The 14736-nt window shown below is 46.4% G+C and overlaps 1 pseudogene across 1 annotated transcript in view; it reads left to right on the forward strand.

The window, feature by feature from the left end:
• Positions 1-7816, forward strand: part of LOC308531825 (phosphofurin acidic cluster sorting protein 2-like) — a 185539-nt pseudogene extending 177723 nt beyond the window's left edge. Inside the window, exons 4-6 of the transcript in view lie at positions 4545-4954; positions 5143-5298; positions 6260-7816. The product of the transcript in view is annotated as a phosphofurin acidic cluster sorting protein 2-like (transcript). The remainder of the gene's footprint in view (positions 1-4544; positions 4955-5142; positions 5299-6259) is intronic.
• Positions 7817-14736: the final 6920 nt, after the last annotated feature.

Here is a 14736-nt window from a genome sequence, read left to right on the forward strand (position 1 = left end):
TGCTGCTGTAAAAAAGAAGGAATCCTAACCGTTCACAACAGCTCGGATGGACATGGAGAGCATTATGCTAAGTGAAATAAGCCAGTCGGAGAAAGATAAATATCACTCATTCATGGAATATAATGAACAACATAAACTGATGAACAAAAATAGATCCAGAGACAGAGAAGCATCAAACTGATCCTCAAGTCTCAGCGGGAAGGCAGGGGAGAGTGGGGGGTAGAGTAAGAGTTCAACCAAAGGACTTTTATACATGCATATAGGCATAGCCAATGGACACAGACACTGGGCAGGGGTGGGGGGGGGGCCTGTGCTGTGGGGTGGGAGTGGCCAGGAGGGTTCCATGGTGGGGGGAAAGGAAACATATGTAATACTTTAAACAATAAAATAAAATAATAATAATAATAATAATAATAATAATAATTCCTCTTAGAAAAAATAGTGCTCTTTTTGGGTCCCAGAACAAAGCACCCCCCTTCTCCCCTCCCATCCCAGGCCCCAGATACAGAGAAACAGGCAGGAGCTGCCCAGTATGTCAGGATTTCTAATGTCCAGACCAACTCTGTGGGAGAGGTGGGAGCCTTGGCCTGGAATCCTGAACATTCCTGAACTCTGGGCTCTGAATGTCATGAACATTGGGGAATATCTGCCACTCTATGGACAACAGTTGCCCAATTTTCCATTGAAGGTTTGGTTCAGAACTGCATAAGCCTGAGCTCAGAACGAAGGGGCCCAGCTCCCTCCACCCTGGGTGGGTATTGGACAGAGATGCATGCATGCGGTTCCAACTCTGGGCTCCTTTTCGGACAAATACTGGCCAAATGCCTATCTTACCTGCTGAATGCTCACCATGCCCCCCATGCCTCTCCATGTCTGTGCATGATTCCACCAGCAGATCCTTTTCCAGAGCCCCCGAGGAAACCTGGGTGCAGCCAGGACCCCAACTTTGAGGACACACCACTGGGTTCATCTCAGGCCCTTTTGGGTTTGGTATCTTGCTCATTTATTTCTAAATACATATTACCCTTCTGGAAAAAACATGTGTGGGTATCACTGATTTCATAAAACAAACAAAACACCTTTCCCTATCAGTTGAATTGGGGCAGATTTTTATTAACAAAGATATATATTTGCTAATATTCCTATAATATTCCCTAGTTGGAAACAGGTTTTGATTAAAAACAGACATTGGTTAAATACTCCTGCCATTTGCACAGAAGCTTTACTCTGAAGGAGAAGACAATTAGTTGGATGTGGTTAGGGACAAACAGAGTAACCCCAGTATCTACAGGGGTCTTAGTGGCTTCTCTTTCTATGATAATTTAACCTGCTCCCAAACTATCAGTGAGAAGGGGAAACACCCATGGATCAACCCTATGGTTGTTTTTGTTTTGTTTTGTTTTTCCTTTTCTACATCCTATTTCAGTTTCCTATGATTCTAACAGTGGACAGACTTCTCTACAGGAATTTTCTTGCAAACCTTATTTAGAAAGTGTGTTGTATTTGTTGGCAGAAACCATTAGCTATATTAATTGGAATAGGTTAGAATAGCCAGGATTACATGTTCTAACAGTTAAATGTCTTTGTGAACCCATCAGGGTCATTGAGAGAATCAGGAACAATTGCTGGCTCCTCTCTTGCTGAGACAAGCTTTTCTCCAAAGGGAGCTGTTACTATTCTCATTTTCCCTGAAGTCAGTAGGGAAGGGTAGTGGAGGGGATTGAAGGGGAAGGAAAAAGGGAGGGGAAAGGGCAAAGGATATACTAGGGGAGCTAGAGAAAGGGGAAGAATGGGGTGTTGGCATTTATTAGCTTCAGAAGAGTTCAGCGACAGCTTCTAAAATTTCTAATTCCTTAATTTTTTTTTAAAAGAATTTATATGGGGGGGGGGAGGTTGGGGGGTTAATGGGGGGGATGAGGACACATTTGTAATACCTTAACTAATAATAATAAATTAAAAAAATTAAAAAAATAAAAAAGAATTTATATGTGCTTCCCCTTAGAATCTCCTCATTTCCAAATCAAGATATGCTTTCTTTTTTTTTTTTAAATATATTTTATTGATTTTTTACAGAGAGGAAGGGAGAGAGATAGATAGTTAGAAACATCGATGAGAGAGAAACATCAATCAGCTGCCTCCTGCACATCTCCCACTGGGGATGTGCCCACAACCCAGGTACATGCCCTTGACCAGAATCGAACCTGGGACCTTTCAGTCCGCAAGCCGACGCTCTGTCCACTGAGCCAAACCGGTTTCGGCAAGATATGCTTTCATTCATTCATTCAGTTTAATGTTAGACCTGACATTTTTCTAATTTTTATTGCATGCCAAAAAATTAATTTAGGCACGCAAATAAAACTGCATTTGGGCCATTTTTAAGAAGATATTTTCTAGTTAAATCTTCCCATTTCTGTAAAGCACTTGCAAGTAAAAGCTTCCTATCAGGAGTATTAATGAGGGCTGGGATCTGGCATCTCCTGGCCTTGGAGGCACAACTTCCCATGCTAATTTTAGGTTTGTTTTGTTGTTGTTGTTTTGTAGTCATGTGTATGTATATGTGGTTTTTCTTGTCTTTCTGGTATCTGCAGAATCTGAGCAAATTTTCTAGGATTGTTATGTAATGTAGTTGGTCAACTTGTGTTGCTTATGGATTGAGCTCCATTTGGCTCTCACCCCTCAAGTCACATTCAACCCTCTGATGTGCCTAGGCTTATCTCCCTGCTGTCTAACACAGCCAGAGGGTCAGGGAACGGTTGACCAAACCTTTGGGTGCTCCCCCACAGAACCAGTCACTTTAATTGCAGTTGAGTTGAAATTTTGCTTTGGGGCTCCTGCACGTCATGAGGAATGACCTCACACCTCCACAGAGATTCTTAGTCCCCTAAGAATACCTAATACTCAGGCTGGAGGGAGGACATGACCCTGTATTTTTTGGAGCTGATTGAGTTCAACTCTAATTTATACAGCAAAGATTTTTTTGCTCAGATTCTCAGAAAGCAATTCCAGGTGGAAAGCCACAATTCAAAACCAGCCACCCATTGTTCCTCCTGTCTTGTCTTCACCTAAGTTCCCTCAACCTTTAATCTTAGTTCCACCTGGAGTATTTCAAAATACAGCTCAAATAAATCTAACCCTCTATCAATCAGCAAAGGAAAGTCCTAGATCTAAGACACAACTCACCCAGGTTCACCTGATGGGTGGGGAACCAGTGGGTTCAATGGGTCTTTTGTTGAATCTCAGCACCTGGTCCACAGTTTGGTCCTGGTGGGCTCTGGGGGGGGGGGGGAGGGGGTGGCGCAGAATGTGGTTCTTTGGAATCCTGACCCACTACGCCAAGTAAATGTCAAAGTAAGAAACACTCAAACCTTCGAGGAATTTTTGTGAGTTTATTTAAGCCCAACTGTAAACAATTGGCGGGAAGAAAATCTCTGCAGATTGAGATAATGCTCTGAAGAATGGCAGTTTTGCACCTTATTTTATGCATTACAATCAAAACAGGAGTTGTATGGTGGTAACATGAAATCCAGTGGTGATACATTAGGGTCCCAGAGAAATCAAAGTGGGGAATCCTCTGTGACAGGATAAACAGTAAAATGACACAGACATACTTCTTTTACAACCTATAGGTGGATATAGGATAGTTACAAGTCAACAATGAACTCAGTAACAATGAGGGCATTTGTGCTCTCCGCAGAGCATTGCCTATGCTTTGAGGGGTCCGGAAAAAAGGGAAATTCCCTTGACATTCCAAAGATATGTTATTGTAGATGCCAACAGGCAATAGACAGGCTCAGTTAAGGTTAATATTGACCTTTGTCTTTGTCAGGAAAGATGCCAGCCTAGGACATGACTACCCAACATAAACTGCATTTAGCTTAAACATTTTCATTTCAGAACATCCTTTGTGATAACTTCAGGTCTCTGAGTTTGCAAGAACATCACACAGGCCTTCCCTGAGCTAGTCAGTGAGCATGTGGTCCCTTTTCACACACACTGTCCTTGGATCACACATGTCCCCCCTCCTGACAACAATCACTGAGTGCTCCTATAGGGGTTCAGTCTGCACTTCAGCCCCCAACCCACCTGGCAGTTCCTAAGCTGCCCCTGACGGAATGTCTCTCCTCTGTCCCAACACAGGAAGGGAAACAATCACCCAGAATGCAGAAAGGACCTGTATGTTGCAAATGCTGCATCTTCCTTGATGCCCACAGCCCTGGTCTCCACCCCACACCACCACCGCACCCCCACCTCCCCGCCCAGACTCCACACACCAATGCCCAAGAACCTGTTTGCTACCCGGGAGTTGGACAGTCCCAGTCTCAGGTTCGTGCCCAGGTTGTGCAACCTGACCTTAATGAAGATGGTGGTCTTCAAAGAGCTGGAGAAGGACCTCATCTCCATGGTGATTGCCATGAAGATGCAGGGCTCCAACCTCATATCAGTGGTGATCACCGTGAAGAAGCAGGGCTACAAGCACATCCTACGGGCATATGCAGTTCCCCAGTGGACAACAGGAGACAGACCTGGGGCTCACCTCACTGCAGGACCCCCACTTCCTTAAGAGAGAAGGCAACAAGCTACAGATCCTGTTGCACTGGAGGAAGCGCTTTAAGAACCAGACCATCTGGAGCTACAAGATACTCTTCTGTGGGTGCCATCCACATGGCCGAGGTCAGGCAGCGACCCTCAAGGGTGGCCAGGGGCTGTGCCTCTGCAGCAGCATCAAGGAGACTTCTGCCAAAGTGGCCGAGATCTGGGTCTGCTCCCTGTCCAACCAGCCCATCCACCAGGAGGACAGTGCCGTACAGGCCAGATGCAAGGCCAAGTCAAGGGTTAAATGCTCCGAGGGGGTATATCAGAGCTTCTCCTCTGAGCAACAGGCCAGCAACAATGCCATCCATGGGCCGGACCTGGCTGAGGATGGCATTGGCATGGGGATGCCCAAGAAGCAGAGGCCATGGATATCAGGAAAGACATCCATTACCAGGCCACAAAATATCAGGGAGAAAGTCATGGCGTGGCTGGGAAAGGTCAAAGTGTTGGAGGAGGCTGTGGACTCAAGCAGGACACAGCAAAGCATGTCTCCAAGTTGGAGGAGTATCTGGACCTTCTATTTAACACACTGCAAAACCCCAACAACAGTGACCCAGACATGGAGGATGATAAGAGCACCCTCAGCACCCCCAAGCCCAAGCTCAGCCTGTACTTCGAAGGCTGGGCATACTGCAGCTCAGAGACAAAGATAGGGAGCATCCACAGGGCCCGGAGCAAGAAGGAGCCTGCAAATCTGGAAAAAGCGTGAGAGAAAACATAAGCCCCAGGCATCAAACAGCCCAGCGACAGTGTTTGGAACGTGGTGGCCCACAGCACCCACAACCCAAGGTCGCCTGGGTCTGTACCTCCTCCATGACTAGCCAGCCATGAAGACAGTGCCACACAGACCAGCCCAAGGCCAAGTCCACAGATCAGTACTCTAAGGAGGAGTATGAGAGCTTCTCTGAGCAGGAGGCCAGTGAAGATGCCGCCCATGGGTAGGACCTGGATAAGGACAACTTTGACATGGGGGAGCCCAGGAAGCAGCAACTACTGAAAGTCACAACAATGTCCATGACAAGGCATCCAAACTTTAATCAGAGAGTTGTGGCTTGGCTGAGCAGGGCCCAAGTGTCAGAGGAGGCCCTGGACCCGGAGCAGGACCCTGCAGATCATGGCCCTGAGTGGAGGAGGACCTGCGCCTTCCGTCTGACATGCTGGAGAACCAGCGACAGTAGCCCAGACAGGGAGGATGATGACAGCTTCTCAGCACCACCAAGCCCAAGCTCAGGCCATGCTGCGAAGGCCTGTCACATTTCTGTTCTAAAATGGACATGGGGACCACCCATGGTGCCCAGAGCCAGGAGGAGCTTCCGAGCCCTAGAGGGTTCGCTGAGGGCTAGTGTGTTGGCACATGGAGTAAAAGGTCCCAGGTTTGATTCTGCTCAAGGGCACACCTGTCTCGATTACAGGCTTGATCCCCAGCTCTGGTCATGGCACATGCAGGAGGCAACCAATCCATGTGTCTCTCTCACATCGATGCTTCTCTCCCTCTCTGTCTCTCCCCCTCCCTTCAACTTTCTCTAAAAAATCAGTGGAAAAATAACCTCCAGTGAGAGTTCACACAACAAACAAAGCAAAACTAAGGAGCCTCCTCGTCCAGCTGCAGTGCCCGAGAAGACCAAGCCCAGGCAGCAATAGCCAAGTGACAGTGTCTCCCACTCAGTGCCCCAGAGCATGCCCACCCAGGGGAGCAGCCAGCACCGCCCAAGCACAGCCCGGAGGCAGAGACCTCAGCCCTGGACATGCTCACCAAGAAGCTGCTGCCCAGTAAGCGCATCACCAAGACCGAGTCTCTCATCCCCTCCACCAAGGCCAAGGGGAAGCATCCCGCCACCATGGCTGGGCAGGTACCTGAAGGAGCAGCAGACGGCACAGCCACAGAACAAGCGAGCCAAGAGCCCAGACAATGAGCATGGCCAGACCCAGGGGGCCAGCTGCAGACCCCCAGGAAGACCATGTACAACCAGCTGAACCACATCCCCATCTCTGATGACCAGCTGCCAGAGAACATCATTCTTGTCAACACCTCTGATTGGCAGGAGCAGTTCCCCTCGGACATCCTGCGGGGGCACAGGCTGCCTTGCTGTGAACCTACTCCATGGCTGACGTCCCGGCGGCCTTCAGCTCCATCATCTGGCGGATATAGAGATACTGTAACTGTAATTCCCAGCCCCCGGAGCTGGTGAAGATCCTGGTGGCAGGGGCACAGCACTACTTCAGCGCTGTGCTGCGGGTCTTCCTGGAGCTGCTGTCCTACAAGATGCTCGACTGGCTGGGCTACATGAGCTTCCTGGTCATCCCGCTGGGTTCCCACCCTGTGGCCAGGTACCTGGGCTCCGTGCATTACCGCTACAACAGCTTCTTCCAGGACCTGGCCTGGTGGGACCCGTTCCATAATCTGGAGGCCCAGAGCGCCATACAGGACATGCTGGACATTGTGACAAGAATCACACAGTACATCACGGGAACAACTATGCCTCCCAGCTGCCCATCGAGGAAGCCCTGCTCTCCTACAACCAGAAGAGCCCCAACAGGAGTCCTTATAGTTCATTCCCTTTGGGGGAATGGGTGAAAGCTGGGATAGTGGAACAGTCCGCAGACACGTCAGGAGACTCAGATGATGGGCCCCCTTGGGCTGCAGCGTGCTTTCATCCTTCCCTCTGTCCACACCTCTGGTCGCCAATGAGGACTTGTCACCCCACTCTGCTCCCGGTCAGTGAGTGGGGCTTGTCCTCCCCCAGCCAGGGCGATGGCGCCAAGCTGATGGAGCGGCAGGTGGATTACTGGACGGCAGCCCAGCCCACAGACAGGAAGAGAGACTCGAAGAAGAAAGACCTGCCTACCGCCAACAACACCCTCAAGTGCACCTTCCAGTCTCTACAGGTCAGCAGGCTGCCCAGCAGTGACAAGGCGACAGCAACACCCACCATGTGCATGACAGTGCTCACCAAGGAGAAGTAACAGAAGGTGCTGTTTTTGCCCAAGGAAACCAAGGACAAGGTCATGGAGTCGAAAAGCCAGTGCCTGGAGGGCATAAGCCACCTGGCCTGCAAGCCCAGAACCAGCAGAACATGCTGCGGGTCCTCATCGGAGGTGCGGTGTGGAATGACGTGAAGTTCTTCCAGCTGGAAGCCCAGGGTCCTCCCACGTCCAGCACTTCCCCATCTGCATCTCCAGACGCTCTGAATCCACCTTCCAGCCCTGCCTGTGGCCCTGCTGATGCCAAACACAGGAGGGCCCACCTACTCTTCTGTTAACATTGCAGTTTAGTACAGAGACTGACCCTGGAAACACAAAGAGAAACCTTCTTAAGTACGAATGTGCTCACAGCCCGGAAACTAATGTGGGGCCCCCATTGGGAGCCCCAACTGCTCTGCTGATTAACCAGAACTCTCTGGAGGTCAGGCGGGCAGTGCTGAGCTGGAGAATCATGGAAGGTGTGTTTTGGCCTCAGGACCCTTAACACTCCCAGCGAGAAGGGTTCTCGCCTTCTCCACCTGCCCTTCCTGGAAGCCAGGACTCCGCCTCCACAGGACTCAGAGCTGGTGGTCAGATGCCAAGGACTGGCCTCCCAATGGGGGCATCCTGAGCAGAATATGGAGGCCACTCAGCCCAGCCCTGGGCCCCAGCTGCCAACCCGCCAAGTGGCCCCACACCATCCACTAGCGATTCCCTAAAAAAATACCTGTGTGGTGCAGACCGCCAGGCACACCAACTAGACAAACTGGGGGAATACCCGCTACCCGCCTCCCTGAGCAGGGACTCCGCTTTCGCTCTCACCTACCTGTGTTATCACAGAACATTTGTATCACCCAACAGGTGTGGGACCAATATTTCCCAGGTGAGCACCCTGCCTCTCCTCAGCTCAGGGGTCACTCGGCCCCCTGCTTGCTGGGAGTCTTCAGGGCACTTCCTGTCTCTGAGTGCTTGTGCCTCTAAACACGGGGTGAAGCTAGGATCAAGCTCACAGGTTTATTGTAGAAACTCAGTGGGGTCCTCCCTGGAAAGTGCTGTCTGTGTTCCTGGACAGTGGTCAGGTCTGCTGCACGGGCTGTGGTTGAGCTCAGTGGCCATTTTCTCTTCCTCGTGACAAAGCCTCAACCTCATTTGTGATTCTCCACGAGGCCTTGGGCTAAGCTCTTTTCTCCGCAGATACGGAGATTGGAGATTCTATGAGGGGTCCGTGTCCTGGGTGAAGCCAGAACCAAAAATCCCAGGAGTGAGCAATGGGGCCCCATGCTAAGTTTATTCTTGACTAAAAGAATACAGGAAAAGTGTGAAAAAAAATTCTAAAATACTAGATCGTGTCAGCACTGTGTAGTGGATGAGAGCAGGGGAGTGCAAGACAGGAGGACACGTAAAAGAGCATGTCTTGCTGAGGAAAATGTAGACATGTGTGAGAAACCACAGGGATACATTTAACTGCCTGTATTTTGAGTTAAGGGAAACCATCCTGTCTTGCAAAATAGAATGCGTTAATTTTAAACCTGCCTCCAGAAAGAGGACCTATTAAATGAGAAGCAATAAATGATTTTCTAAAAATCAGAAGAAAATTTGACAACTGGAAGTTATTGTTTGCTTTGTTATACATGTTATATCCACACCTAACAGATAATACCCAGTCTTTCAAACAAAATAAACAATGAATGCCATGTACTATGCTAGATAGGAAGTCTCAGTAAATTCTAAAGAAGAAATATGTTTGTTCTCCATTGATATGTTCATGAACCATAATGCATAATGCATATATGTTCTCTAACATAATGCACTAAGGTAAGAAGTTAATAATCAAGGATAGCTTTAAAATAGTCAAATATCTGGGCAGTTAAGAAGATACAACGAAACCTGAAGTGAAGTATATTCTACATAAACCCTGAGTTCAAAGAAAATCATGAGTGAGATCATGGAATACTCACAACTAAAAAACAATAAAGAAAAGCCAAAAATCAAAAGCAGCCATAAAACAGAAAGTTTTCGTTTTAAATAGACTTCTAAGGAAAGAATTACCGCTGGGAAGAGAGATCCAAGTATCCAAATAGTACATTAGAGAGAGCAACAGAGTGACCTTGAAGAAACAAGGAAGGCGGAAAACATAATGGCAGAAATCAGTAAAGCAAAGAATTTCAAAATAGCCTTCAACAAACTGGGAAACTGCTTCTCTAGAAATATTGGTAAAATAAACAGATTTCTAGCCAGACTGACCAAGAAACAGAGAAAAACGCTGTGCGCATAGTTCCAACAAGTTAGGTGAAACAGACCAAATCCTAGAAAGAAACAAACTATAAAACCTTCCTCAAAAGAAAGTGATGCCCTAACGAGTCTATTAAAGAGATTGAATTTGTAGGTAAAGCATCTAATGAAGGGCATCCAGGCCCAGGTGGTTCACTGGAGAATTAAACAAAATAAATGAGCAGACACTTCACTGAAGAGGCTTTATCGTGTCACATGAGCACTTGAAAAGTTCAACATCATCAGCCATTAGGAAAAGGTTAATTAACCCACAAGGAGACTAACTAAAATAAAAGACTGTGATCACAATAAATGCTGCGGAGGATGTGGAGAAACTCTCACTCATCCAGTGCTGGTGGGAATGTAGCCTATTACAGCCACTGGGGAAAGCAGTTTGGTTGTTTCTATAAAACTAAACATACAACTACAACATACTCCAGCAACTGCACTCCTGGGCTTTTATCCCAGAGAAATAGAAGCTTTCATCCACTCAAAACCTGAGCACAAATGTCTATAGGAGCTTTATCTTAAATGTTGCAAGCTTTCTCTGCAATCCCTTGTTGGGATTAATATCTACAGTTTATAAGAAATGTCTGTCACATAAAAATGGGTAGAGTATACGAAAAGGGAATTTCATAAAGGGAAACCCAAAACATTAACAAGATATGAAGAGATGTTAGATTGCCCTTGTGGTCAGAGCAGTAATGAGGCACTCTTTACCCCAATCTGCATGACAGAGTAGAGTGTGATGATGCCAAGTGTTGGTGAGGCTATGGGACAAATGGGAACATCATGGGCTGTGATGGGAGTGTAAACTAGTACAGGCACCCTGGAGGGCCATCTATAAGTACTTAGCAAGATTAAAAGTAAATATGTTCTTATATATTTGAATATTCATATACATGATTTTGCTAAGTCCGAAGAGCATGAAGAATCACTGTAGGAGAACCTATAACATAGGCCTCTCATTCTCAAGCTTGAACTGACCACTTTTTGAATAACATTTCCTCGGCTAGGACACAGGGGGAAAAGCAGGCCTTCTGTGTCAAAATATAGCCCCTCAGAGTCTAAGAGCATGAAGCTGGTTCTTCTGATCAGCATCACTGGTGGGAATGGAGCACTGGAAATATTTGATAAATAGATAGCAAAGAGACACCTGGAATAAGTGGGTTCCCAAACCTTATCCTGTCAATTCCATCTCAGAAACTTTAGCCTTTTTATGAGTATTTCCCCACTGACATAAACATCCTCATGCGATGTTAATTGCATTGTATATGAACATCATCCTAACAAACTCATGTGACATGATGAAATGTGGCAAAGTGCTGTGATGGAGCCTAAGAAAAGAGAATGGATCATCTGTGTACTTTCTTCTGTTGTTATTTGCAAGTAAAATGATAACGCAGGAAAAACAAAAAATAAAAGGATCACTGTAGGTGTACATAGAGCCATATGAATATTTTTTTGTAATTTTTAAAGTGTGAATATTACGGATTAAGTGTAAAAGAATAAAATATATGCAGAATCAGCTATGATCACCTGTGTTACTACTAACTCTTAAAATGCTGCCATTGCTTGTGTGTCTTTAAATAGAACATTAAGGTGACCGTTGGGAGACAGTTGAACTCCCGATTCCATCCCAGTTTTCCCTTCCCCAGAGCTACTTACTATCATCCACTTTGTGTTTGTCCTTAACTAGGTTTCTATAATTTTACTCAAAAGTTGTGTTCACACAAGTTATATTTAGTGTTAAGTTTGCATTTTTGATATTTTATTTCAATAGCATCATTCAGAATGTACCCTGACACTTGCTTTTTCACTCAAATCATGCTTTGAGATTTGTCCACGTTGCCACACATACTCCAGTCCATTACTTTTACAGTTTTAGTAGGTATTTACTATGATTACTTTATTCTCCTGTTTAAGGACATTAAAGTTATTTCTAGTTTCCTACCATCATAAACAATGCTGAAATGGACTTTCTGGTATCCTTCATGGGCACGTGAATGAAGGTTGTCTAGAGTATGCTGCTAAGAATGAGTTTCTAGCAGGAAGGCCATGCACACCTTAGGTTTCACTAGTGGGTGCAACTTCACTGGCTGGTTCAGCCATCCCCCCTCCCAGCTGCTGTGGATGTTGGCTGCTCATGGCTCCTGAGGGCCCTTTCCCTGTCCAGAGGGGGTAGGTGCTCCCCCTCCATTGCCCTGGGATGTAGGCTCAGCCAGAGGCCAGTAATGACAGGCACTGGGTAGACAAGCCTGGCTCCTTACCTCCAATGGGACTCACTCAATGGGTACAATTCCTCTTCCAGATCCCCTCTCAAGACCAGGCTGAACGTAATGTGCTGAGTCCACATCTCTGCTCACCTCCCTCCATCTTCTTCTTCTGAGGTCCCTCCTTCACTAAACTCTATCCCAGTTCCCAGGAGTCACTGCTTCCAGGGAACCTGGCCAAGATGACTAATATTGCCAAAGTCTCTCCAAAAGGGCTGCACCAATGTCCACAGTTAGGAGAGGCTTGAAGGCTGAGAAAGAGAAAGCCCTTCCAAGAGATGAGGTGGGGGAGGGGGAGAAGGCAAAGACTCTGAGATGAAAGAGCTTTGTGACTTCAGCAAACTGAATGAAAGCCAGTGTGGCTGAAGTGCGGGGAGCAGAAGAGAGAGAAGAATAGTGGTTGAGGTTGGAGATGTACGTAGGAGCCGACAAGTAGACCTCGTAGGCTGGTTTCCATTTTTTTCCTAATTTTAATAGGAAGTTTTAGAAATGCTTTAAGCAGAAAAGTGATAGGGTTCAATTTAGACTAAGAAAATTCCTCTGTGTGTAGAGAGAATGGTTTGGAAAAAGATAAGAGAAGCAGGGATTTGAGTATCCACACAGCACAACACTACGTGCGTGTATAAAACACACAGGCAGACAAAGACATAAATTCTTCCAGCACACATGCCAATTTGAAGTGGCTGCTATGTGGAGGGAGAGGCAGGAAATGGAGATCAGCGGTAATCAGAGACAATAAAACCTGGAAGTTGTCTTGCAAGGAATGGTGGTGACGAGGTGCCATGAATTGAGGCATGTGATGTACGAAGCCCTGAACCAAGAAAACAAAAATCAAAACAACAGCTACCACCCACCTCCCTACCCATTATTTTCCTTCGCCCTGTGGAGACCCATGTCTGCGATGGGGAACAGGTTTTCAGAGAGACTTTCCAAATAATCCAAACTTTTACCCACTAAGTGGGTGGAACTGGATGGCAGAGGCCTTCCTAGTGATCAATGCAGCATCTGAGTCAAGGAACCTGGAGGGAAGAGGAAGCAGAACCTCCCTGGAGCCTCATTAGTAAGGACACAGATGGGAGCCCTGAGGCAGTCTCATGCCTGTCCTGGTGGGGGCTCCTGATGCTCCCCCTCAGCCTAGCTCCTCCTTCCCTTGGGGCTCCATGGTGCCGGTCTTATCTCTGGGATCAGAGATAATCCAGGTTAACATGTCTTGCTATTTCCCCTTTGCACAAGTTTATGACCTGGTCCCAGGAGATCAGGGACCAAACTTCTACCTTGTCTGGTAGCTCTGTGCCTAGGTGCCCAGGGCAGTAGTAGACAAAATTAGGTATCAATAAACGCCTGTGGATCAAAAGTGATCTCTTGAATCCTTCCTTGATTTAGGACAAGGACCTTGAGATTGCCCCCAACATTTTCTTTCAAGTGCCCATAGAAGCACATGACATGCTCTGCAAATGCATTTGTCAGTTGATATTCAAAGAGTTTGTGAGTTCGTGCCTTTGTGTCGCTGTCTGGCTCTGAGAGATAAAATCCCAGTGGATAGAATAGAGTGGATGTTGGCTTTATTCATTGACATGCTGCTCTGAGGCACTCTAGAGCCATATTCTCAAACACTGTTCAAGAAAATCTGACACCAATGTTACTTACTGAACAAGCTTCTTGGGGTGGGGGTGGAGGGGGTAGTAATTTCTTAGTGATTCATATCTGAGCAAGGAGCTTGGGGAAAGCCAATCCTTGCTGGAGGCTGAGCCACATGATCTCCCTTTAGGCAGATAGTACTCATGTCTTCTGGGCCCCAAGACCTTGGCTGGGCCCTTAGGACATTGAGAGGAAAGAGTCATTCTTACCCCGGAGAAGTCCTGGATCTCAGTCCACTGAGAAACAGACAGAAGTAAAATCACCTCAAATCCCATCACCCAGAGACAATCACATGCAACATATTTGTATATTTGCCTCTAGTGTTTTCCTGTGCTTGTTGACATAGTTTCCGTCTTGTTATCCTTATCTCACAAGAAATGTCTGTTGACTGTAAACAAGCTGCATAATATTTCACCTCTTTAGGCACCATCATGTGCTCAAGCATTGCCTATTTGATGGGCATTTAGGCTCTTTTTATTTTAAAAAAACATACATAATGCTGTATGTTTTTATTTTAAAAAAACATACATAATGCTGGATATCTTTCCTTATAAAATTTGTTGCATTTTGAATGATTTATTAGGATCTCTATCCGTAGAAATAGAATTATAGGATCAAATTATATGGACAATAGATCTTTTAATATCTTTTTTTAAATATATTTTATTGATTTTTTACAGAGAGAAAGGAGAGGGATAGTTAGAAACATCGATGAGAGAGGAACATCGATCAGCTGCCTCCTGCACACCCCCTACTGGGGATGTGCCCACAACCAAGGTACATGCCCTTGACTGCAATCGAACCCAGGACTCTTCAGTCTGCAGGCTGATGCTCTGTGTATCCACTGAGCCAAACCAGTCAGGGCGATCTTTTAATATCTTGTTATTTAAAAATAAAATTCCCAATCGTAATGATTTGGTAATGGACTTGCAGGTTTTTCTGGTACCATACAAACACATATATCTGTTATTAAAAATAAGATCACACAAACTTTTGCTTT

This window comes from Myotis nattereri, assembly GCF_964212035.1.
Source record: "Myotis nattereri genome assembly, chromosome: 16".
NCBI classification, from domain to species: Eukaryota; Metazoa; Chordata; class Mammalia; order Chiroptera; family Vespertilionidae; genus Myotis; species Myotis nattereri.